Below are 23,531 nucleotides of genomic sequence, written 5' to 3'. Positions count from 1 at the left end.
ACAGGAAATTAAATACAAAACTATGTTACAATAGCAAGGAGGATTGGATTTATATCAACCCAAAGAAGGGCATACACAGTTCAGGTTCCACTCTGCACCAGTGTTCCCTGTAAGTCTATGTCTACACTTAACAGTTTTAAATGCAGCCAAGGTAGCACTTTAAACTGAAAGTGTGGCCATGGCATGAGCCCTGGGATGGAGGTCTCTAAGTGCTCTACGTAAACCCCCTCTGTGAGGGGAGTAGTTGCTCCCAACGCTCTAACCTGATTCACACTGGCGCTTTACAGCACTGTAACTTGCTGTACTCGGGGGGGGGGGTGTTTTTTCACACCCCATGAGCCAGAAAGTTACAGACCTGTAAAGTACCAGTGTAGACTCAGCCTAAGCTGTGCACTTGTGTAGCCGCACAGAACAGATTGAAATCCCACCCAGCTAAGTTTTGTTCCTACTGGTGGTGCACATTTGCACATGCTTTGGTGCACATAAAATAATTCTGCACATGAATGGAAAAAATCTGCACATGAAAAGATTAGAGGGAAAATTGCTCTGCACAAACTTTCTGCTCCTGCCCCCAATCCAAGCACTTGTCTACATACAAAAATTGTAGCACTTTAGATAACCCACATAGCATGGCTACAAGTATGCCAGAAAGACGGTATACTGCTTTATATAAGTATAGCTATTCTCATTTGGGTGGGCAGTAAGCTACAACATTCTAAAGGAATTTCTATACTGCTGTCATTTCTGAGGCACAACAGAGCTGTCACTGTGCTGCTGTACAGAGCATCTATACTATGGTGCTACAACAGAAGGAGGCTGTCTGTCAAGATAGTTAATCCACCTTTGACAAGCATTAGTTACATTGACAGAAGAATTATTCCATCAATCTAGCAGTAGCTACACCAGGTATTAGGATGATCTAACTACAGTGCTCAGGGCACAATTTTCACAGCCCTGTGTGACATAGATCGGAAAGGCTAATTTTTAATTTTAGAGTAGGCTTCAGTCACCTTTATACCAGTATAACTGCATCCACACACGGGCTACGTCTACACTGGCATGATTTTCCAAAAATGCTTTTAATGGAAAAGCACGTCTAGATTGGCAGGAAAAGCATCCGTGGCCAATCTATACGCAGTTTTCCGCAAAAAAGCCCCGATCGCCATTTTCGTGATCGGAGCTTTTTAGTGGAAAACACTACTGTGCTGTTTACACTGGCCCTTTTACGCAAAAGTCTTTCGGAAAAAGACTTTTGCCCAAATGGGAGCAGCATAGTATTTCTGGAAAAGCACTGACGATCTTACATGAGATCGTCAGTGCTTTTCCGGAAATTCAAGCGGCCAGTGTAGACAGCTGGCAAGTTTTTCCACAAAATCAGAAGATTTTGTGGAAAAACTTGCCAGTCTAGATACAGCCTAGGGGTTGTCCTGATATAAATATATCAGTGACTAAAGTAGCCATCCTGGTACAAAAGCTGTATGTGCAGACTGGGCCTTAGTACCTTCCCCTGATGTACCCTTATAAATTATAGCAAATAGACTACTATCCTCTAACATCCTACACACCCTTCTAAAAACTCTCCCCCTCCCCCTCATCACACTAGGGTACGATTCCCACATATCTAATTTCTAGTAAACGGGCCCCTGAGGGCCCCACCCTCTGCCCTACCTCTTCCCCCAAGGCCTGGCCCAGGACCCACCCCTTCTCTCAAGGCCCCACCTCTTCTTGGACTTTTACCTGGGTACCTGACAATCATAAGTGGCAGCTGGACACAGAAGCCAAGAAATGGACTGTCTGGGTAAAATGCAGACAAGTGGCACCCCTATACTGAGGCCAATTAAAGGTAATGTATAGCCTCAGCTCTACATGGCCTAGCTTGTGGGCTTGTGTTAAAGCAGAAACTTAACCTAGCTTTCAGTTTGTATTTTATGTCCTTAGTCCAAGGTTACCCACTTGCTTTTCTTCTTTAAGCTTTACTGGGACAAAAACAATCAAACATTTCATATGGGAACGTTGTTATGAGATTTCCATCTATTACATTGTGGCACAATTCATCAACTAGCTACCAGAGTTATCTGAGGCCATACTTCTTTAAAAAAAAGTCTCCCAAGTTCTGAACATTTATCTGGAGCCCTGCATAAAGTCACATGTCTACTCCAGCAGAAGGGCTCGCAAAGTTAAACAATGTCCCCTCGCTTGCTCTGTCTGAGTAAATACAGACCATATTGGAGTAAATAAACAGCCAGGCAGTGTCCCAGACAATGGGCCTTGGCGATGAATTAATAAACTCTGCCTCTTGCATTAGCAGAGTGTGACTGGAACTGGCAGCAGTCCCTGGCTGGAGTCCAGAAACTATTATTACTAGACAGAGCCAAAGGAGACTTGGCACGAAGCAGGGCCCACAGCTGGAGATTAGGTAACAGAGTCAACGCTGAGCTGCCAGGGCGTTGGTCACCCTGCTTGAAAAAAGGTTCAAAATTTTGTTTTTGTGGCTCATAGTCACATATGCTGCCTACCTCCAAAACTCATAGGGCACATCTACACAGCAGGGCAAAAGTCGAATTAAGCTATGCAACTGGAGCTACGTCAATTGCATAGCTTAAGTCAAAATAGCTTAATTCGGCTTTTGGCGCTCTTTACACAGCAGGAAGTGGAAGGAAGAACATTCTTCCTTCGACTTCCCTTATTCCTCATGAAATGAGGGTTACAGGAGTTGGAGTAAGAAGTCCTCCAGCTCGACATTATTTCAAACTAATGGTTTGCAATGTAGACACATTATTTGTTATTTTGGAATAACGTCACTTATTCTGAAATAATGCTGCTGTGTAGACATAGCTCTACTGATTCAAGCTATAATTCTCAGTAGATTTTTCTTTGTAGAACTGGAACTTTCATGCCAAACCCATAACGCTACCAGTACTCCTGCTTAACCAAAGCATTATGGCATCCTCTGACATAAATGTGCACCATCCATTTCCTTCCTGCCATCCAACATGAGACTCTGTTGATTCAAAGGTTTCTGATGCCCTTTAACACATAACTGTGCCCTATTCGAAAATGGAAGGTGCTTCCATGAACTCTAGGAAAAGAGGTGGCAAGGCTCCTTTTTTGTAAAGAAAAGCTTAATTGAGGTTGACCTCTTGCTTCCTGAGGCTGACAAGAACTTGGAGCATGACAGAGGCATTTGGATCAACCTCTGGAGGGGGAAGCACCTTACATGAATCTGCAGTGATCTCCTACTCATTGAAGAGTGGTGCTGTCAGACCATCTCTCCAGGAGATTCCCTGGCCCTCACAACTGAAGGAAAGGAAATCCAAAGCACAGCCTTTAGTAAGTGAGTGGTGGGGCTGCTGACACAAATGCCTGGCCCCTGGGCAATGGATGGAGGGAAAGGAGGGGACCTTGGGTGGAAGTGGTGGGATTGGAGGCCAGCCTCCCCCAGCCAGCCTTTTAGTGCTACCTGGCCCTTGCTGCCAAGTGCTCTGGCAGCAAATTTAAGGGCCTGGGGCAGCTGCCCCTTTTTGCACCCTGTCCGAGTGAAGATTCTAGCCATCACCATCACTACTGCAGCAGCATCTGGGAGCTCTGAGCTCTTTTAAGATGCCCAGAGGCCCCTGAATAATTGCCCCCTATGCCTTCCCTGTCAGCATCCCTGGGGAGCTGTAACTTGTAAGTATAGAAATATGGAGAATAGAGGTGGATCCTTAATAACAAATAATAAGAAAAGGGTGCTATAAGGAGGAGGGAGAAAAATTGTTCTCCTTGGCCTCTGAAGATAGGACAAGAAGCAATGGGCTTAAATTGCAGCAAGGGAGGTATAGGTTGGACATTAGGAAAAACTTCCTAACTCTCAGGGTGGTTAAACACTGGAATAAATTGCCTACAGGGGTTGTGGAATCTCCTATCACTGGAGATATTTAATAGCAGGTTAGGCAGACACCAGTCACGGATGATGTAGATTCTAGACAGTGCTTGGTCCTGCAGGAGGGCAGGGGACTGGACTCAGTGACCTTTTGATTCCTTCCAGTTCTATGAATCTATAACAGAAGGCCCTCACCCTGCCTCCAGAGAAAACTCTGTTTGCAGCTGAGTTCTTTGCAATAGATTATGAACATTTTGCCAATACCAAAGATATCTTTCACTGAATCAATACTTACACTCATGTAAATAAGGATGATGACACTGACCTTTTTGAAAAGCACTTTGAGATTTAAGAATGAAAAGTTTGATATAAGAGCTAGGATAATACCTAATAATCATTATTTTATTAATGATACATTGTGCACACTGGAAAATGTAGAGAGAAAGTACAAGACTGAGGCCAACTTTTTCATGGAATCACAGAGCAAATCTTAGAAGCACTTCTGATGAGAGGACATTTGTGTGCAGCCACCATCGGTGACTGGAAGTAGCACTCGGAAGGTGCACTGTCTTCCTATGCTCCCATCAAAATTTTAATTGCTAAGTGGAGTGACCCCACATACTCCCTCCCTATTCCTCTGAGTCCCTCCCTAGATCTCCCCTTCCCCCTCCCCCCGCAGACACCAGCCCCCACTGGCAGTCACCTCTGGGCCAGGACTTGGAGAAAAAGTGGTTTTGTGTGTACGTAGGGGAGGGCAGCTATTGGTTTGCAGATTCCAAGCAAAAGGAGTTTCTAAACAGATATGTATTTCCCAGTTTAACTGGGAAAAGAATAAACCTAAGGGCACAAAAACCAGAAATACCTACTTGTGCAGCAGTGTTTCCTCCTTTTCTTCCCATCTCCTAGAAGGACATTTGAACAAGTTTGATGGAAATACGAATAAGAAGACATGTTAAAGGAATGTTTCTCTTTTTACAATCTGCAGGAAGAATTAATCAGCAATCCTTACAAATGGTGCCCTGAACCTCTCTTCATCTGTCCCTTTTTCCAAAATGATCTTCTGTCCTTTGGCCATAACTAGTGAGAGGCTCAAACCTGATCCTGAAATTGAAATCCATCTTCTTTCATCCACATTTTGGTTGGGTATATATTTGGATTCTTGTATCAAAACCACTTTTAATGGTTTTAGTTTCAGGAAAGATCCAAAACCGGAGGGACCTATTTTTTTATCTGCCTCTGGTATGGCCCAAGATGGGGAAAATCTTCAAGAACATCTTGAGCTCATAAGATTGCCAGTATTTTGAGTTGAAATCTCACATGAAGATTTGCAAGATTTTGATGCCATCAAATCCAAATGTTAGACCTGGCTCAGCTTCTGACCCTAATCTAAACCATATGCACTGCAGAGCTGAAAATCGCAAGTGTGTCTCATTTCTATTCAGATCATTCCTTTGTTCTACTTTTCGTTCCTTCTCTCTCATGTTCTCCTCCTCTTATGTGGTATCTTTTTGTTTCTTCCCTTCTGTTCTCTACTTGCTTCTCTTTGGGTACATCTAGATTACATGCCTCTGCCGACAGAGGCATGTAAAATAGGCTACTGACACAGTCAATGAAGCAGGGATTTAAATATTCCTGGCTTTGTTAAAATAAAAATGGCCGCTGCGCTGTGCCAGCGCAGCTGATCATCGCCACAGCGCGCGAGTCGAGATGCAGATCAGTTGACAGGGAACGCCTTTGTCAACCGATCCCCTTATGCCTCATGAAACGAGCTTTACAGGAGCGGTCGACAAAGGCGTTCCCTGTCATAGAATCATAGAATACTAGGACTGGAAGGGTCCTTGAGAGGTCATCAAGTCCAGTCCCCTGCCCTCATGGCAGGACCAAATACTGTCTAGACCAGGCATGTCCAAAGTCTGGCCCGCGGGCCAATTGCGGCCCTTGTTCTGGTTTAATATGGCCCCACAGGTAATTTGGCAATATCTATCTTTTAAGGCCCCCAATGAATCCATATGTATTGAGATGAATACATTGTAAAATCTCAGTTAATGTCAGTTGGTCTAAATCAGTTATAAATATATTTGGACACAACATGTATACTTGGTGTTATGTTCCTGTTCATATTTTTTGAACTTAAAAGTTGACAGACAACCTTTATTACCAATAATATGTAATGTACTTTACAATGTTCCTGACATATATTTCAGCTTCCTGGATTTTTTTTTCATCTGGCCTTCAGATATGAAAGGCAGAGTGATTTAACACCTGTTTAGATTTGTGATCCATATGACGAAATGAAAAGTATGCCGTTTGCAATAAACTTTGCATAAAATAGTTAATTTGCATTTAATTTTAATGGTTCAAAGAATGTCAGGCAAAATGGTCGGCCCTCACGCATGTTCACTTCATCCAAATCTGGCCCTCTTTGAAAAAAGTTTGGACTCCCCTGGTCTAGACCATCCCTGATAGACATTTATCTAACCCACTCTTAAATATCTCCACAGATGGAGATTCCACAACCTCCCTGGGCAATTTATTCCAGTGTTTGACTACCCTGACAGACCCTGTTGACCGATCTGCATCTTGACTTGCACACTGTGCCGACAATCAGCTGAGCCGGCACAGTGCGGCAGCCATTTTTATTTTAACAAACCCGGGGGTATTTAAATCCCTGCTTCATTGACTATGTCAGGTAGCCTATTTTATATGCCTCTGTTGGCAGAGGCATGTAATCTAGATGTACCCTTTGTGACAGATCCCCCATGCTTTAGAAAATGGATTTGTGGACACAGATATGCCAAACTCAAAGGTCTTTGGACAAATTATCTCATAATCCACTGGGTCTGCATAGTTTATTTTGGTGTATGTATCATTTGTGTGTGTAAAGTTAGATATATGGAGTATGGAATGGTTTATGGTTTTAAATGTGCAAATGAAAGCCATCAAAGGTGTTACCCTCAATGTCTAGACGACCAACTGTAAACACCCTGTTTTGTCCTTTAAGTCTTAGCAGTGGTTGGTCTTAGGAAGTCACAGGTCCACCTCAACTGAAAGGGCAGACCAAGCCCCAGACAGCAAGAAGGCGAGTGTGGGTGGCTTTGTCTGCGCCCTGGGAAGCACCCTTAAGAGGTTGTCTCTGACCTCACCCCATCACAGTGGCACAGCTAGCAGGGTGGTGAGAAGCCCCAGAAAGCAAGAAGGCAAATGTCAGTGGCTTTGCAGTCCAGGAAGCACCCCCAAGGGGGTCATCTGTGACTTCACCCTGTCACACTCTTCTTTTTTCCTACCCCACAATTGCTTCTTTATTCCTCTTTCCCTTTTTCCTTTTTCCCTAGTTTTCCCACTCTTCCTTTTCTACATCTTTATGCTTTGTTCTGATAAAGAGTGGGATGCTTCTTTTAATATTTGTTTCTTGGATACAGGCAGCACTGTTTTCTTATGGAAATTCAGCTTCACTGAAGCCCTGCGATGGTCATTCTATACAAACCTGTAAGTAATTTTTTAAACTACATTTTACTTTGGTGAACACGATGTCATTAGAAGGGGCTAACCAGAGAGGATTAAAGACTTCACCAGGCCCTGGGCAATGTGGCAGGGAGTATTGCTCTGGCCCTCTCAGAGTGTTGGGCAGAAAGGGCAGGGCTAGGAGCAGGCAGCCCTCAATACTGCCCAAACTGCACCATGTGGGGCTCTGGCAGTGATGTAAATGGCCTTGAGACCTGAAATTACTGAGCCCCAAGGCGGCATCCCTTGTTCTATGTAGCTTCATAGCAGGTACAGGATAGCATGTGGCAGCACAAGCTCTTCCCACATCTTTCGTAAGCTTGACCTGAACTGATCACTTTAAAGCCGTGGTCCCCAACACGGTGCCCGCGGGGCATTCGTGTGCGCCCGCCACGTGCTCGGGGCAGGGCTGGCCTGGCCCCGGGCGCGCGGCACTTGGGGCGGGGGGCGCCGGCCTGGCCCCGGCCGCTTGGAGGAGGGGGGGGCGCCGGCCCCGGGCACACGGAGCTGGGGGGGAGGGGGCGCCGGCCCCGGGCGCGCAGCACTTGGGGCGGGGGGCGCTGGCCCCGGCCCATTGGAGGAGGGGGGGCGCTGGCCCCGGGTGCACGGAGCTTGGGGGGGGAGGGGGCCCCCGTCCCGGGCGCTTGGAGGGGGGGGGGCGTCGGCCCCGGCCCCTGGCGCCCGGCAACCTCCACAGGTTGGGGACCACTGCTTTAAAGTAATACTACTGCTAGCTGTTAAATAGCACTTTTCATCAATAGTTCTCAAAGCACTTTACAGAGGAGATATGTTTCCTTATTCCCGTTTTACAGATAAGGAAACTGAAACAGAGAACAAAGCCTTGAATCCAGCACTTCTGACTCCTAATCCATTGCTCTATGCAGTTGGTCACATTGCCTGCCCAGGACCACATTGTGACCATGCTCATTCAGTCACTTGTCCTCTGAGACTGCAATCAAGAATGCACCATTGTGCTGACTTGTGATACAAGTCTACTACAAACTTGACTAAAGCCACAACTTTATGTTGCATTATTAGCTGTTCAGTAGCCAATGAAACATCTTTGGGTTAATATTGACCTTAGTTGAAGTCAAACTGATCCCCTACTAGCCAAAAGCTCTATCTCCCTTTATCAATACCTCTGAACTATTGAATCCTTCAAAAGCAAAGGTGTGGAATTATGTCTCTTATTTTTAAAATTAGAATTAAGTGTCACAGTCGGCACAATCAGCAAAAGAACTGCTTTCAGTTAGCCATGGGATAGATGTGGTTCTTTTTTCTCCTTAAATAACCCTCAGTTTGATAAACATGGGCATTGCCTGCTGTTGTCTTCAAAGAGCAATGCCTAGAGAGAAAACCCAAGTGGAAAATGAAATTCAGAAGAACTAATAAAACACTTTCTGAAGGGTTTGAATCTCTCATTCCAAAGAAAACAAAGAGGTCAAATGACCTTTCAACCTCATCCTTCTTTTTTTTCTGAGACATTAAGAAAAACATTCTGAAAACAATGAGTGTTCGCTCTAATTGTCCCTCCCCTACATCCTAGCTCCTGCCAAAAGCAACATTTCAATGTCCATGGAGTGTGGGGGTTGGGAGCAAATGACTAAGCCAGGCAACGCTGGCTTTCACACATCAGCGACTACACTGTCAACCAGACCCATGGAGGCTCAAGGTGAGGTTGTCAGGCACACAGACTATTACTTTTACTCAGTTAGTGCAGTACCTGAGATATTGTAATCAAAGTGGGCTGTTGAAAACATTTGTCAGCAGCATTCAGAGTGATAGGTCAAAGCGTAAGAAAAGGGCTACATGGAGGTAAAATGCCATTTCAAACTTTACCTAATAATTACCAAACATCTATTCATATGACTAGTGGAAATTTTCATTGGTTATACAGACAAGATCTGTCCTAACCTAGGTCTAGAATGGCTTTGGTGGCTATGATTTTTTATTTCTTTATATTAGTGTGGTGCTTAGGTGCCCCCAACATAGACCAGGACCTCATTGTGCTAGGCTCTATTCAAATACAGAACAAAAAGAGGGTCCTTGACCCAGTCTTAAATAGGTGAGAGGACTGGTTTAAAAATAACAGAATGTTTGTTACTTTTGTAGTAGTGCTTTTGAATGGAAGAGGTTTCCTGGGTCAGTTTGCACCACTGCTTTCTTGCAATAGGAGCTCAAGAATATCTGCCGTAACATGTTTCCAGATGCAAAAGGAGTCTAGATGTTACAGACTGAATTCACTCTAGCATCTGGATCATGTTCTACTGGGCAATCTTTTGGAATATTTCTGCACTAATTGCTCTGAGGCCATCTAAGAGAGGCCTCCCCTTTTCACTTTCATTATCAGGGATTCCAAGCTCCCAGCCCAACGGTCTATTTCATTCCTACCTGTGCAAGCAACAAGGATATTTCTGACCCTGACACTAACTGTGTTGTTGACAAGTTGTTGACGCCTTCTCTGCATCAGAGAATTTTTACCAAAAAACCCCACCATTGCTCACTGGCACCACTGGTGTTAGCAAGGTAAGTGCTCCTAAGTGGACAGGTCTGTGGCTTCAGCAGCTGTTTTCACTACTCTCTGCTGAAGTTGGGGAGCTATCTGCATTAGGCCACTCAGTCTTGCTAACTCTTGGGCTGCTGCCTTATTTTTGTAAAAATTCTCCAGTTATAGACAGCGCTTTACCTTTTCAAAGGCCCATTTCAAATGTGGATAATAACACTTATCTAGCTTTGTAATGGCTCCTAATGGCAAAAAGCTCTATATCCCTTTATTAGTCCCTCTGAGCTATTCAGTCCCTTGAAAGTATTACCTAGCTTTGTAAAGTGCTTTTGAGATCACTGGATGAAAGATGCTGGGAATGGTCTATAAGTGCAACATAGCAGTAACTTGCTGCAGCTCCATTGAGACTCAAGCTATGTCTATATTTTCTCTTTTTCATTGTCAATGGCACTAGCAAGTACAAGGAAAGACCAGAACAGTTTCTACACTTCTTTGGAACCACAATGCAAAAGCAGTGACCCTGGGAACCTACCTCATAATTCCTAATAAGCACATGAGTGGGTTTAGGTACTAGGGTGGGAGCGGGGGAGGAGGTTAAGAAGGTTAAATAAACAATTCTTCTAGGACCTTTTTGTTACCCTTGAGATTTATTACTACTGTGCAGTAGGCATTTCTAAGGCAAAGTGCAATTTTGTGGTTCTTCATCAAGACTCAGATTCAATATATAAAAAAGAAACTTGGAGCTGAGCTTTTGTGAGCCATGTTCAGTTCATTAAGCAATGAGTCAGCCTTGGTTTTGTGGCAGAGAATTCAGCTTTTCCTTAAAGGTGGGATCAAGATGCCCCATTTCACTATAATTTACGTCTCATCTGTGCTACATGACAAAATTTAATATTTACCTTCATCCTGCACAAACCCCACATTCTCTCTCTTTTCTTACTATACATTATTTATGTCAGTAATGCTGAATCATGACATTGAGGTTAAACAAAATGGTATTTATGGTTAAAGTAAAAATTATTCCCACATCAGTGTAAGATCCCTTTATTATTATTTTCCTTGTGTCTTTATGTATTATGTTTTTATTACCGTTAAAAGAGTGCATTGGCCTTGGTCCTCTGATTAACGATGAATTACACCTTTAGTGAATTGAATGCTTGTTAGATGGTGCTTGTTTAACTGTCTTTAACTTGGAATGGAGGTCTTTGGTATATCTAAACAAGAAGAACCACAGTAGGGCCACAGTGCTAGCTTCCCACACAGCCCCACTAATGTGCCAGTTGTTGCAGAGTGACTCCTCTTGTGGTGAGAAGGTAGTGATTTTCTAAGGCCGTTCAGTCTTTAGCCTTATTGAGGCTACAAATAAGGGGACAAATTGTAGTAGTGTGACAATGGCACCTGTCAGCCTAGTAATGGAATAACCTTAAATGAGTCAGAGATTCTGTTCAGCTAAGGACCCCAATGCTTGAAAGCATATCTGAAGCTTATTCTGACAGCCTGAATCTCCTGGTTTACAAAATTGGGCTGGAAGTCTCATTAGAAAAGGCTCTCCCTTGAGAATTCTAGTACTTCTGGGTTTTTTATCCAGCCAATAATACCAGAAAAATAGCCATTCTCACTGTATTTTGGTACTTTGGCTTCCAGCAAGAAATAGGGTTGCCAGATGGTTTCAACAAAAATACCAGACACACTTGACATTACATCACCGTCTACATTACATCTTATTTAAAAAATACTGGACATTTATATTTTCTCAATTTGTTTCCCGAACAGTAAGCTCAAATAGTGGATTATCCAGTTCAAAACCGGACACCTGGCAACCCTAGCAAAAAACCAGGTGTACAGAAGCAGCAGTGAATCTGAAAACTAAATCTTTACCATAACTTTTGAACCTCATAAAAGGGTCAGTTTGAGGTGAAAGTTGGGGTTAGTCAAACCAATTCACTCATTTATTGTCCACAAAGAACTGGACTTGGACCATCGACTCATTCCACATATTTCATTATGGCTGTCACACAATAATTAAGTTAGATCACTACCAGCCCGGTGCGATTAAACCGAGCAATCTGGGGCAAAAGGTCTATTTCCTATCACCAATCACTTGAGCCCCCTGTGATTTTTGTTTTTACTTTGTCCTAAATTTGACCTGCAGCAGCCATTTTGTGTATTGAACTAGAGACTCATGCCAACACACTCACAGCACCCCTGCTGCCAGCGAGGCATTCTGACCACATACAACATTCTGTCAAAGCAAGTAAGTAAAATGAATATATACAATCAGATTCCAAACTGATGTTTAAAGTGTGAAAACTGAGAGAGGGAGTCTAAGTGTAAGGTTGGCCCTTTATTGAAACTTAGAGGTGGGGGTTTAGTGGGAGCATCCCTCAGTAGCAAAAGAAAGAAGAATGGTTGAAGGAAAGGGAAAGGGAAACCCAAGACCCTGGGACTGAGAATCCCCAGAGGCAATGGGGAGAAACCAATGCTCCAACTCAGCCTGACTGACAGGGCAGACAAGCTAATGAGGGAGTTAGGAGGCCTGGTGAGGTCCCATCCTCCATGTGGGCTGAGCTAAGGAGAAGGCAGGAGCCAGGCTATGCTGGCCAGATTCAGAAGGGCCAGAGAGGGCAGCCTGAGCAGAGCAGGGCTGCACCAGCCAGAGACAGAGGGACCAGAGGAGCTGGCCTGGGGGCTGCGTTGGAAGCCGAGCAGCAGCAATGCTGAGGCAGAACAGACATAGGGCTGGAGCAGTCTGTAGCTGGGTGCAGTGAGCATCTGGGGACTCTGGGCAATGAGCCCAGCACAAGGAGACACCCCAGCCAAAGGGTGGGGACTTTCAGGCCAGACTTGGAGGGGGATCATAACCTCAAAGTGAGGGAAGGCAAGAAGAGTCCTGCCACCTAGAGCTGAAGGTTTTTTAGCAAGTGTCTTGACTTGCAGCATCCCTTTAGCACAGGCAGTACCTGGGCAGGAGGCCTGGGACCTCAGAGGAATAGACTGTGACCTGTCTTTACGTTCCAGAGATGGCTGTTTGCAATGTCCTTGTGCCCCGAGAGGGGGGAAGTGATGTCTTTTCCTTTAACCCTTCCTGTTTTCCCTCATTTTTTAAATTGACTGCTATTTAATAAAATGTATTGGCTTTGTAATGATCAGTGGGTCAATGAAGCACCCAGAACGGAGAGAGCACCCTGGAGTGGGAAAACACTAGCCTCTGCCCTAAGTCACCATGACAAGGTTGGGGGTCAAGCCCCCCTCCCTCAGGAATCCTGGGCTCAGCCTAGCTGGGATTACAAGGACTTTGCCATACAGGCAAGTGGAAGAGGAGCCCTTAAAGTCACAGGGTAATGGAGTGGGAGCAAGGACTGTGATCCTTTCCTTGCCAATTCCATCAGGTAAAACAAAAGGGAAAAAATTATTTGGCATTTTAAAGACTAACAAGATAGTTTATTAGGTGATGAGCTTTTGTGGGGCAGACCCACTTCTTCAGATCATATTCTGAAAGAGAATTGGCATGACCATATATAACATTCAGAATATGATCTGTAGAAGTGGGTCTGCCCCACGAAAGCTCATCACCTAATAAATTATCTTGTTAGTCTTTAAATTGCTACATAATTGTTTTCCCTTTTGTTTTACCAAGATCAGACTAACACGGCTACCTCTCTATTACTTTAAATTCCATCAGGGTCATGCATAAGCCAAGAAAGTTCCCCACAATAGCAGGACCCAGCCCTCACTTACATAGTTTTACATTTTGTAACTTAAATGCTGATGGGCTGAAAGACAGAGGTGCACCAGGAAAAGCAACATGCAGGAGGACAGGCTTTAACTTATATTTTTTTTATGCTTTCTACCTACCATCTTAAACCCCCTTGCACCCTCTTAATGATGTGTAAATGATATCACCTCACACATCACCTCTGAACTTGGCCCTTTGTTTCGTGGTTTGTCAGGGACACTTAAGAATAAGATCTACTAGTAAATGAAGAGAGATAACTGAAGACCATAGGGAAGCATTTCATTGGACTCTAGTCCATACAACCTTCCAAAAAAACTTCTCATCTTAATGAAAATGGAACATGAAAAATGAATACAAACTTCCCATTCTAAATTGGCCTGAGGCTCAGAGAACATTGCACAGACCCAGTTACCTTTAGGAGAAAGGGCAATTTCAGACATTAACATGCCATAGAAATTTCAGGTGTGGGGCATTTTACTGCAAAACCAACATTTCTCACAGAGTAAATTGAGTCAGCAAGTGTCAGATGGCTTAGTAACTGCAGACAGAAGTGTTGCTCCTGACCTGCAGCTGACCCTTGGACCTCTTCACTGCTGCTGCTGCAATGCCCTTTTCTGAGTAAGTTCATAGCCCTGAGTTTTTAATAAGATGGCTTCTAGTGCATCTCCGCTTCATTAGGCAATGTATAATTGCTAAAAGAGGCAGATGCGCTTAGCAAATTGCAGTCTAATGAATAAACTAACCACTTTTTCCAGCTTTATCCATGGTCACTCAGCCTTAGATGGGACTCCAGTTTGCAGCTGAAGGGGCTCTTGTTCTTATCTCTGGCCTAGAGCAGATAGTGATTAGGCTTGTTCCTTGAAGCAGAACGCAGTTGCAAAACAAATGAGCAGACTGTGAGGCACGAATAAATTCTATGTTGTGATGACTTTTTCAAGAGGCTAGTATAACTTCAGATGAACCTGAAAGTGTATTAAACCTCATTAACTGTTAATTTCAATGATAATATTTTACATTTCTCTCGTCCTTGTCTTGGAAGCATCTCAAAGTTCCTTATAAAAATTACTTTTAAATGTGAATTAATGAAGGATCAGCACATCTGCGAAGTAGGGCTTTTTAAAACCCATTTTACAGATGGGGATGATGAGAGAGAGAGGGGGGGAGCTACAGAGAGTGACTTGCCCAAAGAGACCCTGTAAGTCATTGACACAGCCAGGGGTAAAACCCAAGTCTCCAGCCTAATGTTCTCCTATTGTTCTTATGATGACACATCATATCTTTAACCAGAGTAACTGCGTGGAGGCATGAGGAGTTTAAATGGGGCTGGGAAAAGAACAGCATGATTGAATGTGTGAGACAAGCCTACAGGAATCCTGAAAAGCCTCTGATTTGCTCAGAGGATGGTGAATTTTAGAGTTTGGAAACCTTTGCATTTTATACTCTTACCACACTGCCATGCCCTTGTCCCCCACCTCAGCTTCGTGGATGAGACAGAGTAGTATTCTTATGTTTTCACAGCCATAGCCATATGATAAACCTCGATTTAGATTATTGGACGTACAGAGAGACCCTGGGATTTGGGGTTCAGCAATTGTACTGCAAGGCAGTCATATAGTCATTTCCCCTGTTTCCAAGGCCTTATCATGAGGTGGTCAGTGCTTGGCTGTGTACTCTATCCCATTCTGCATTTGAGACTTTATCCTGACATCAGTAAGTGTGGGGATAAACACACTCTTCACCACCTTGTAAACAACACTGCAAGTACACAGATAGACATTAGCCCCATTGCTGAACCTCTGAACCAGTGGTGGGATGAGGATTGCCTCCATAAAGGCAGTGACCGTTGAGCTGCAGGGCTCCGAAGTAGAAGCACACAGTCAAAGAAGCAGGAGCCTCTGAGTCCAGAGTTAATGCCACAATTCAGTAGAGAAAGGAACAAATATAAAAACACAGTTAGAAATCTGCACTTTCTGACTGTCTCCACAAAGTGCTTCTGCCATTCCCCACAGTGCTAGAGTAGAGGTGAATTTACAGTGCAGTGGGAGCATTAACACAGTTAATGTTTAACATTATTATTACCTCATCTTCCAGGGGCTCCTTCTAAACATAACAATTGACAACAGGCTCCTGACAGTTTGGAGGAGTCCGACCTCAGCCCTAAGACTATGATGAACACGATTTCCCTTCCCCCTCTGTTTTGATTTTCTGCTCTGTTACCCCAGAGCCTTGGCTGGCCATGACCCCTGGCTGCTTTTTCTGTAATTACCAGCTCCTGCCAGATTTACTGTGGAAGTTAATGTCTGTTCCAGCCAAGTCAGCCCTCACTATTACATTCTGTGAGACTGTAACCCCTTCATTACAGGCAACAGTAAAATAAATAAAGTAATAAAGCTTATAAAGGCCCTGCAAAAGGTTTTACACTATTTGATGAGAGTGTTGAGTTAACACTGTTGCTCCTATCATTAACTTTCCCTGTGGAGGTGTGTGCTGAGGATTCTGCCCTGAGGATTTTCTAGTCTTGAAAAGCACAATAAGTGCTGATGAGTGGGGAGAAAAGAAATTTCATGGAGATCTTTGAAAAATCTTCAGTTTTTCCCCAGCCTGTGAAATGTCTGTGGGTCTTTCCTTTAGAGTCTATGAAAGAAAGCTGGGATGGGAACTTCCCTAATAAATGAACATTCTTCAGGTTTGTCTTCTAGATCTGTAGGGATTTTTATAGGGAATTTTTTAAATTACCTAAGAAGCATGCCTCACTAAAAACTGAGAGACTCGAGCTCTCATGGATCTCTCTCAGAAACAAATGCCAGAATTTATGCACATCCATTAGGAACACCTCTCCCTGGCCCCACACGTTTTGCCTTAGGTCTAGTTAATCCTGGCAAACCATGGATTGCGACTATTGCAATATTGCACAGGCTTTTAAACAGGTTTACACAAGATTAAACAAGATTATACATGCTTGATCCTAGCCAAAAGTCCAAATGGATTACAAACAAAGGCTAGATTCTGATCCAAAGTATGTTGCAGTAAATCTCCAGTCAATAGAGTTATTCCATGAGTGGAAGCTCAGAATCTGACCCATGGCCTATACCAAGGGGTGGGCAATAATTTTTGACCAGGGTCCCTGGGCCACCCTGGAAGGGGCGGGGCCTCAGGTGGAAGGGGCAGGGCTAGAACATTTCCGTACTTCCCCCATCCACAGACCCTGATGGTCTGTGGGTGGGGGAGTGCATGAAGTCTTTGTTCCTGCCTCCCCCTCCTCCCCCCCAAAGAACCACTGTTCTGAACAGCTGGTGGTTCCCTCAAGGCAACCATGCTGCTGTGGTGGGAGACTTTGCGTGCTCCCCCATTCCCCCAGATCAATCAGCTAAGCAGCAGCTGACGGTTGGCTGAGCCCCTTGCAGGGCGAGAGGAGACTTTGTGTGCTTCCCTCTGCCCCCAGACCCTGATTAGCCTGGAGATAGAGGGGAGAGTGAAGTCTCTCCTTCCTTGCCCTCTGGCATGCAGTGCTTAGAGTCACCCACCAGGGTTGAGTTCAGTGTTCTCTCTAAGATTTTCCACCCATGAGTGGAATGAATTTTGTCTTGTGCACCAGTATTGAGTTCATGTGGCTTGTTTGGATGTACCACTGTGGCACCCAAGTTTTTAATGTCTTATAAACCTCTCCCTCTTCCCTCTGCTGCCATGTCTCCTCCCCTCTCCTCACCCTATCTGCTCCCCTGGTGCCTGCTGCCCCCTACCCTTCACCCTCCTCTGCTGTCTTGGCTCCCATCCTTCTTACTCTCCTCAGCCCTTTGGGGACCTGCCCCCCTTTGCCTACTCCCTGACCCCTGTAACCACCCTTCTCTTCCCCCTGTGCCCACTCCTCCTCTAGCCCCACTCTGATCATCTGTAGCTACCCCTCCCTATCCCATCTCCTAACACCACCTGTCCTGCCTCTCTCCTATGTCCTTTGATGCCCGTCTCTCCCCTCCATGTGTCTGCCCTTCTGCTTCACCACCACAATCCTCTGGCACCTGCACCTTCCCTTACCACTACACCTTCCTGGTGCCTCCCCCTTCCCTCACTGTCCCTGGCCTCCTTGCCCTCTTTCTCCCTGGTGCCCACCCCTCACCGCCCTCTGCACCAGGTTCTCCTCATGCCCCATGTGCCCTCACACATGACTTGCTCCATCCCCTGCCTTCCTCATGCCCATCCCTCCTTTCAACACCTCTTCTGCTGGCACCCAATCCTCTCTCCTCTTCCTCCTCATTGTCCCTCCCCTCTTCTTACCCAGCATCACCCTGTCCCCTCTCTTCTTTTACCTCCACTGACACCTTCCCTCCCTTCCCCGCTCGTACCCTTTTCCTCATTGTCTCCTCTTGGCTCCTTGGCATTTGTCTCTCCTCCACCCTGCCCCTTCGTGCCTGCCCCTTTCTTTGACTGCCCTGTCTCCCTCCTCTCCCTTGAGCACAAACCCTTTCCTCTCCTCACCCACCTCCTCCTTAGTTCTCCCCCTGCCCCTTCTCTAGTTTTCTACCTTTGATGTGGAAAGCAGTTTGCTGGGGCTGGAGCTAGGGCCATGGTGCTATTTTTAGCACTGTGGTCCTGGCCCCAGAAGCCCCTGAAGCCACAGCCACAGCCACTCATCACCAGGCACTCTACAGGCCACCGGCTGCCACTACCACCACTCACCTTCCATTCCAACAGGAAGGTGAGCAGTGAGTGCTTCTGCGCAGCTCTGAAAATGATGTGGGTAGACCTAAAATTTTTAGTGCATGGCTGCACAGGCGCACAGCTTAGAGGGAATACTGGTTGACTCTAAGCACCATGTGCTCCCCTGTCCTTAGGCCCTGATTGGCCTGATCAACCCACTTGGCGGGTCAGATTCGGCCTGCGAAGGTCCTTTTGCCCACACCCCTGACCTATACTGATGCTCCTATCATTGCTGCAAAACCAAACAACCCACAAACTCTAACAGCCTGGGAGACAAAAGGATCACTGAAGTACTAGCTTTACTCTGATCTATTACAAGAGAGAGACACTATGAATAGCCTACACAGGTTCGTAGTAGCATGTCAGTGACAAACTTTTCACATTAATGCTACAGACAGACAGCAAAGCTCATGGCAGCTTGCAAATTGTTGGGAATATCTATCATTTTGCTCAGAGGGGTAGCCGTGTTAGTCTGTAACTAAAAAAACTTAAAAAACAACAAGAAGTGGGTTGTGCCCATGGAAGCTCATGATATCATCTATATTTTTTGTTAGTCTCTAAGGTGGTACAGGACCATTCATTGTTTTTTAAGTTTTTGTCATTCTGCTCTTCACTGAGCTATCAGAACGCACAGTGGCAGCTTGCGGGTCTTTGAAAGGAAATGGCATCCCGAGCACCAACAAGGACTTGACAATGGGCTTCTTCCTACTCTGGCCCACATCTAGATCAGGCCTAGGCAAAACATCTTCTGCCGGCCTGATCCAAGCCACCAGATCCAGCCTGCAGACACAGCAAGGAGCCACTAGGCAGACTCTCCTGCTTGCCCTGCCCCCACAAGCTGCTCAGAAAAGTGGCTGCCAGCCTATTTGTGTTTCACAAAGCATGAGCCGGAGGTTGAAGGGAATGGTGCTTCATGGCTGCTCCCACCCCCAGATCAATCACATTGTCCAGAAACTGGCCAATGGGAGTTGCCTGTTTCAAGAACAGTCAGCATACAACTCACCCTTCTCCCTCCCCTTCCCTCAGGTTCTGCAGCCTGTGTGGGGGAGGAGCAGGCTCCTACCTGAGAAATATGCTGGGCTGCTGGCCAGGAGTCTCACAGGTAAGTCTCTCTGCACACCCCAGCCTCTCTCTCCTCCCAGCCGTCTGCCTTCCGTCACCCCACATAAACCAAACCATCTTCCCCCTCCTAAGCCCATACCCCTTCCCACACCCTGCACCCCAGTCCCTACCCTAGATCACAATGCAAACCCCTGCACTTCAATCTCCTGCTCCAGATCACAACTGCCTCCTTCACCCAAACTCCCTCCCAGACCTCATAGGCCCTCCTGCACTCCAATCCCTTACCCCAAGCTCCCTTCTGCACCCAACCTCCATTCCAGACCCCGCATCTCCTCTATTAATATCATGGAAGAGTGCGGTCCTTGACCACTTTAAAAAAAATCATGGAGAGGCCCTGCATCAAAAATTATTGCCCACCCCAATCTAGATGCAGAAGGGCTAGAATAATTGGCATAGTGGTGGTGCTAAGCCATTGAACCAAACTGTAAACCGCTGTATATAATAGAAACCACTTCAAGCCAGAACCCATAGTTCCAGCACCTATGTCTAGAACGGGAGATTCAGCAGGGTTATGAATTGCCAAGATAGCACAAGGTTATGGAGTCTCAACTAGTAGAGTTGTTTTTTGTGCTTAAAAATGCTTTGTAAATCAGAGAACTCCAGATAAACTTTCCTTTCAACACATCTTAGAAATTAAGGAAGTATGCCCGTGGGGTTAATGTTAATCTTACAAGTGCCAAACTGCAACCTGATGTGGATGGTGGAGCAGAATCTTTTGCCATTCTTTGTTCCCCCTCCCACAGCCAATCTCCCCCTCCCCCCTCCACACACACACACACACACACACAAGGAGGAAAATCTGTATAGCTCAGTCTAGGTCAGTGGTGGGCAAATAACCAGCCCACAATCGGGTCTGGAGGGCTCCCACTGCTGTATTTACTTGTGCCTCTGCAGGTATGGGCAATTGTGGCTCCTGCTGGCTGCAGATCACTGTTTCTGGCCAATGGGAGCTATGGCAAATGATGTCCCAGTCCATGCTGCTTCCCATAGCTCCCATTTGCCAGAAATGGTGAACTGCAGCTAACAGGGGCTGCAATCACCAGTTTCTGTGGAGGCGCAGGTAAGTATAGATCTGTCAGCCCCTCCAGGAGCTGACCTTGGCTAACCATTGCCATTTTATTGCCCATCGCTGGTCTAGATGACTTATTTCAGATTGAAGAATGCAAAGAAAGAAAAAGCAAATATAAGGGTTCCATGGAGGAAGACGAGAGAGAGAGAGATTGTGAAATCATAGTGACTTCACTTGTAACATTGTGGTCTAAATGATGCTCCCCTACCCAGCCAGGAATATCTCTGAACGGCATAGAGGTAGACTAAGAGATCCTGTCCTAGGCTGAGGAGGATGTGGATAGTGCATACTGCCTTTTGGGTACTGCAAACCAGAGTGGCCCACAATTGGGTATGAGTAACTGTCATGAGCTAGTTTGGCCCTGAGGCTGTTCTAGTTTATGCTGGGGTCCAGGCAGACACAGAATTGGAGAGTGCAGATGTTGTACTCCCAGCTCTAGCTGCTCAAGAGAGTTCAGCTCAGATTCAAGCGTGCTTCATCAGAACTGAAACACAAAATGGCAATTGCCAGACAGATACCCCATAGCAGGCAGAGAAATGCTTCTCAGTTTAAGGGGGCTGTACATGAAACCCAGAATGGCAACATCTCCTGACAATGCCAAAGATTCATACATCATGGTTCTTATTCTCTTAACCCAAGCTAGTGAGGCTTAAAGTATTACATGCAATATCACACACACACACATAGGTGCATCATGTCCCAATTAAACTTTGAATGCCACATAGCTTCAATCATAAGAATTTGGGAATACATGTGCCTCTCGTGCAGATTCATGTGGGATGATATCATGGCAGAACAGCATGTGACTAAAATGGAAAGCCTCCTTTGGGCTGGTGAGTGTCACACACTGGATCATGAAAAGGGCCATATCCTCCATCAACCTGCAGGAATCACTGGAGTATCTACAGAAGGAATCATTTTAAAGGATATGTATAAAGAAACATACCATAGGCTTACCATACCTGAAGGCCTAGTTAGTCTTGCATCTTACCTCTGGTAAAGAATTTTCAGGAGTAACAAAGTCTCAGAGGGGTAGCCAGGTTAGTCTGTAACTGGAAAAAAAATTAAACAATGAATGGTCCTGCTGCACTTAAGGGGCTGTAGGACCATTTGTTGTGTTTTAAGTTTTTTCAGGAGTAACAAAGAAAGGAAAATCCCACTATGTATTCAGCTAATAATGCGTTTCTACATTATGTAGGAGTGGGATTCTGTTCTAAATATTTCACATTATGGCCTAAAGATTGTTTTAAAAGATTATTACTTTCCCTAGCTGGCCATTACAATCGGTTATGTAAATACCATATTTAATAGAGACGGGTCCAAACTGAATCACAGAACTTGGAGGGGATTGGGATCTGACCCCAGATCCAGAGATGCTTTTCCTATCAGGACCCAGTATCCGTTTCATGAGAGGAAGGCTGGTTTAGTGTTTTGGTACTAACATAGGATTTGTTCATTTCCCTCCTATGGACTTCTGGAATGAGTTTGGATTTAGGCTGTTTCTCCTCTTCATGGAAATCAGTGGAAATTAGGAGTCTTAAGGATATGGGACTTAGCTTCTCATCTGTAAAATGGAGATAATAGTATTTCCCAGCTTTTTAGGGGTGTTGAGATGAATACATTACAGATTGACAACATCTACGCTGCAGGCTTCTTGTGCAAGAACTGTTTTGTGCAAGAGTTCTTGCGCAAAAGGTTTTGTGCAAGAGCGCATCTACACTGCCATGTGCTTTTGCGCAAAAGCATCCATGGCTGTGGATGCTCTTTTGCGCAAGAAAGCTCTGATGGCCATTTTAGCCATAGGGGTTTCTTGCGCAAGAAACCCCTGTTGCCCATCCACACTGCCATCTTGCACAAGAGGGCTTATTCCTCATGGGGAGAGGAATAACTCTTGCGCAAGAAGCCCTCAGTTCTGATGCTTTACTGTAAATTTCCTTGTGTGTGCAGTGTAGACGCTCCACAAGTTTTTGTGCAATGATGGCTGTTCTTGCTCAAGAAGCATGCAGTGTAGATACCACCATATCGGGATAAATATTACAGACCAAACCTAAGCCCCAGATCAAAACAGCATCAGATTGTTGGGGAGACATTAAAACCTGGAAACATGGCTCCTCTCAAATATATTCCAACAATTAAAAACCTGCAGGTAAGATCTGTGGGGAAAAAACTTATGAAAAGAGCAAATGAACTTTCTCAGTTTACACATGTGTCATTCTCTAGCTTTAAAGGAACACTTTCAGCCTACATTTAAGGCCTAAACTTCTTGGTGCCCTTTTAAGTGTTCTCAAATACAAAAAGTGGGGGAGGAGAGGGAGATATTCTGTCAGTTTGTTGCTTTATTATGTGGGCTAGGATTTGCTGCTGGATTAGTTTGGGTTTAGGGTTGGCTGTGGTTTTTGTTTTTGTGTGTGTTTGTTGTAGCAACTGTTAAAGCACCTAAAGCTTGGGACCAGGGATTTTTGTATTTCTAAAACTAAATACATGAATAAAATAAGTACATGGAACAAGCTACTGTTAGAACAGTAGAGTAACTTTGTACTGTTTTAGTAATCAACAAATATCAGTATGTACAGCACTTTTTACTAGCTATTATGTGCACTGGAGTTTGTGTCTTATGACACCGCAAATACACTAAGCTGTCTGTGAATTAGGTGATGTTTCTTCCTTTTAGATATACAGACTTAAAATAGATCCAGCCACAGAACAAAAAGTTTTGTCAGAATGAAGGAGTTTTGAAGTCCATTATATTAGTTTTGATTCAGACCTGAGTTCAGATTCTAGTTTGGGAAGTGTGTTCACTTTGAGCCTCTCAAAGAAGCAGTAACTTGTATCGGGGACACTAAAAATGATTTAAGTGATTCAACATGAAATTTCTGGAAGCAGCACCTCCTTCTGTTTGGTGTGAGGGCTTTTCTCTCTTCCTTCTTATAGGATGCCCCCTTTTTTTTTCTTTGCATGCAAAATACTTTGCCTGTTTTTCCAGACAGTCTCTCTCTCTCTCTCTCTCTCTCTCTCTCTGTTATGAGAAAAAGAAAACCCCCTC

The 23,531-nt window shown here is 44.9% G+C and overlaps 1 long non-coding RNA gene across 4 annotated transcripts in view; it reads right to left on the bottom strand.

Annotated features, from left to right (window-relative positions):
• The window catches only part of LOC112546720 (uncharacterized), a 96,834-nt gene that overhangs the window by 49,989 nt on the left and 23,314 nt on the right, over positions 1–23,531 (bottom strand). For all 4 annotated transcript variants that reach the window (XR_012903430.1, XR_012903431.1, XR_012903429.1 and 1 more), the window contains exon 2: positions 21,480–21,540. This is a non-coding gene — a long non-coding RNA (uncharacterized LOC112546720). The remainder of the gene's footprint in view (positions 1–21,479; positions 21,541–23,531) is intronic.

The sequence above is a fragment of the Pelodiscus sinensis genome, chromosome 4 (assembly GCF_049634645.1).
Source record: "Pelodiscus sinensis isolate JC-2024 chromosome 4, ASM4963464v1, whole genome shotgun sequence".
Taxonomy (NCBI): domain Eukaryota; kingdom Metazoa; phylum Chordata; order Testudines; family Trionychidae; genus Pelodiscus; species Pelodiscus sinensis.
Note: the sequence above shows the minus strand (reverse complement) of the source record. Positions and strands in the feature narration are given on the sequence as shown.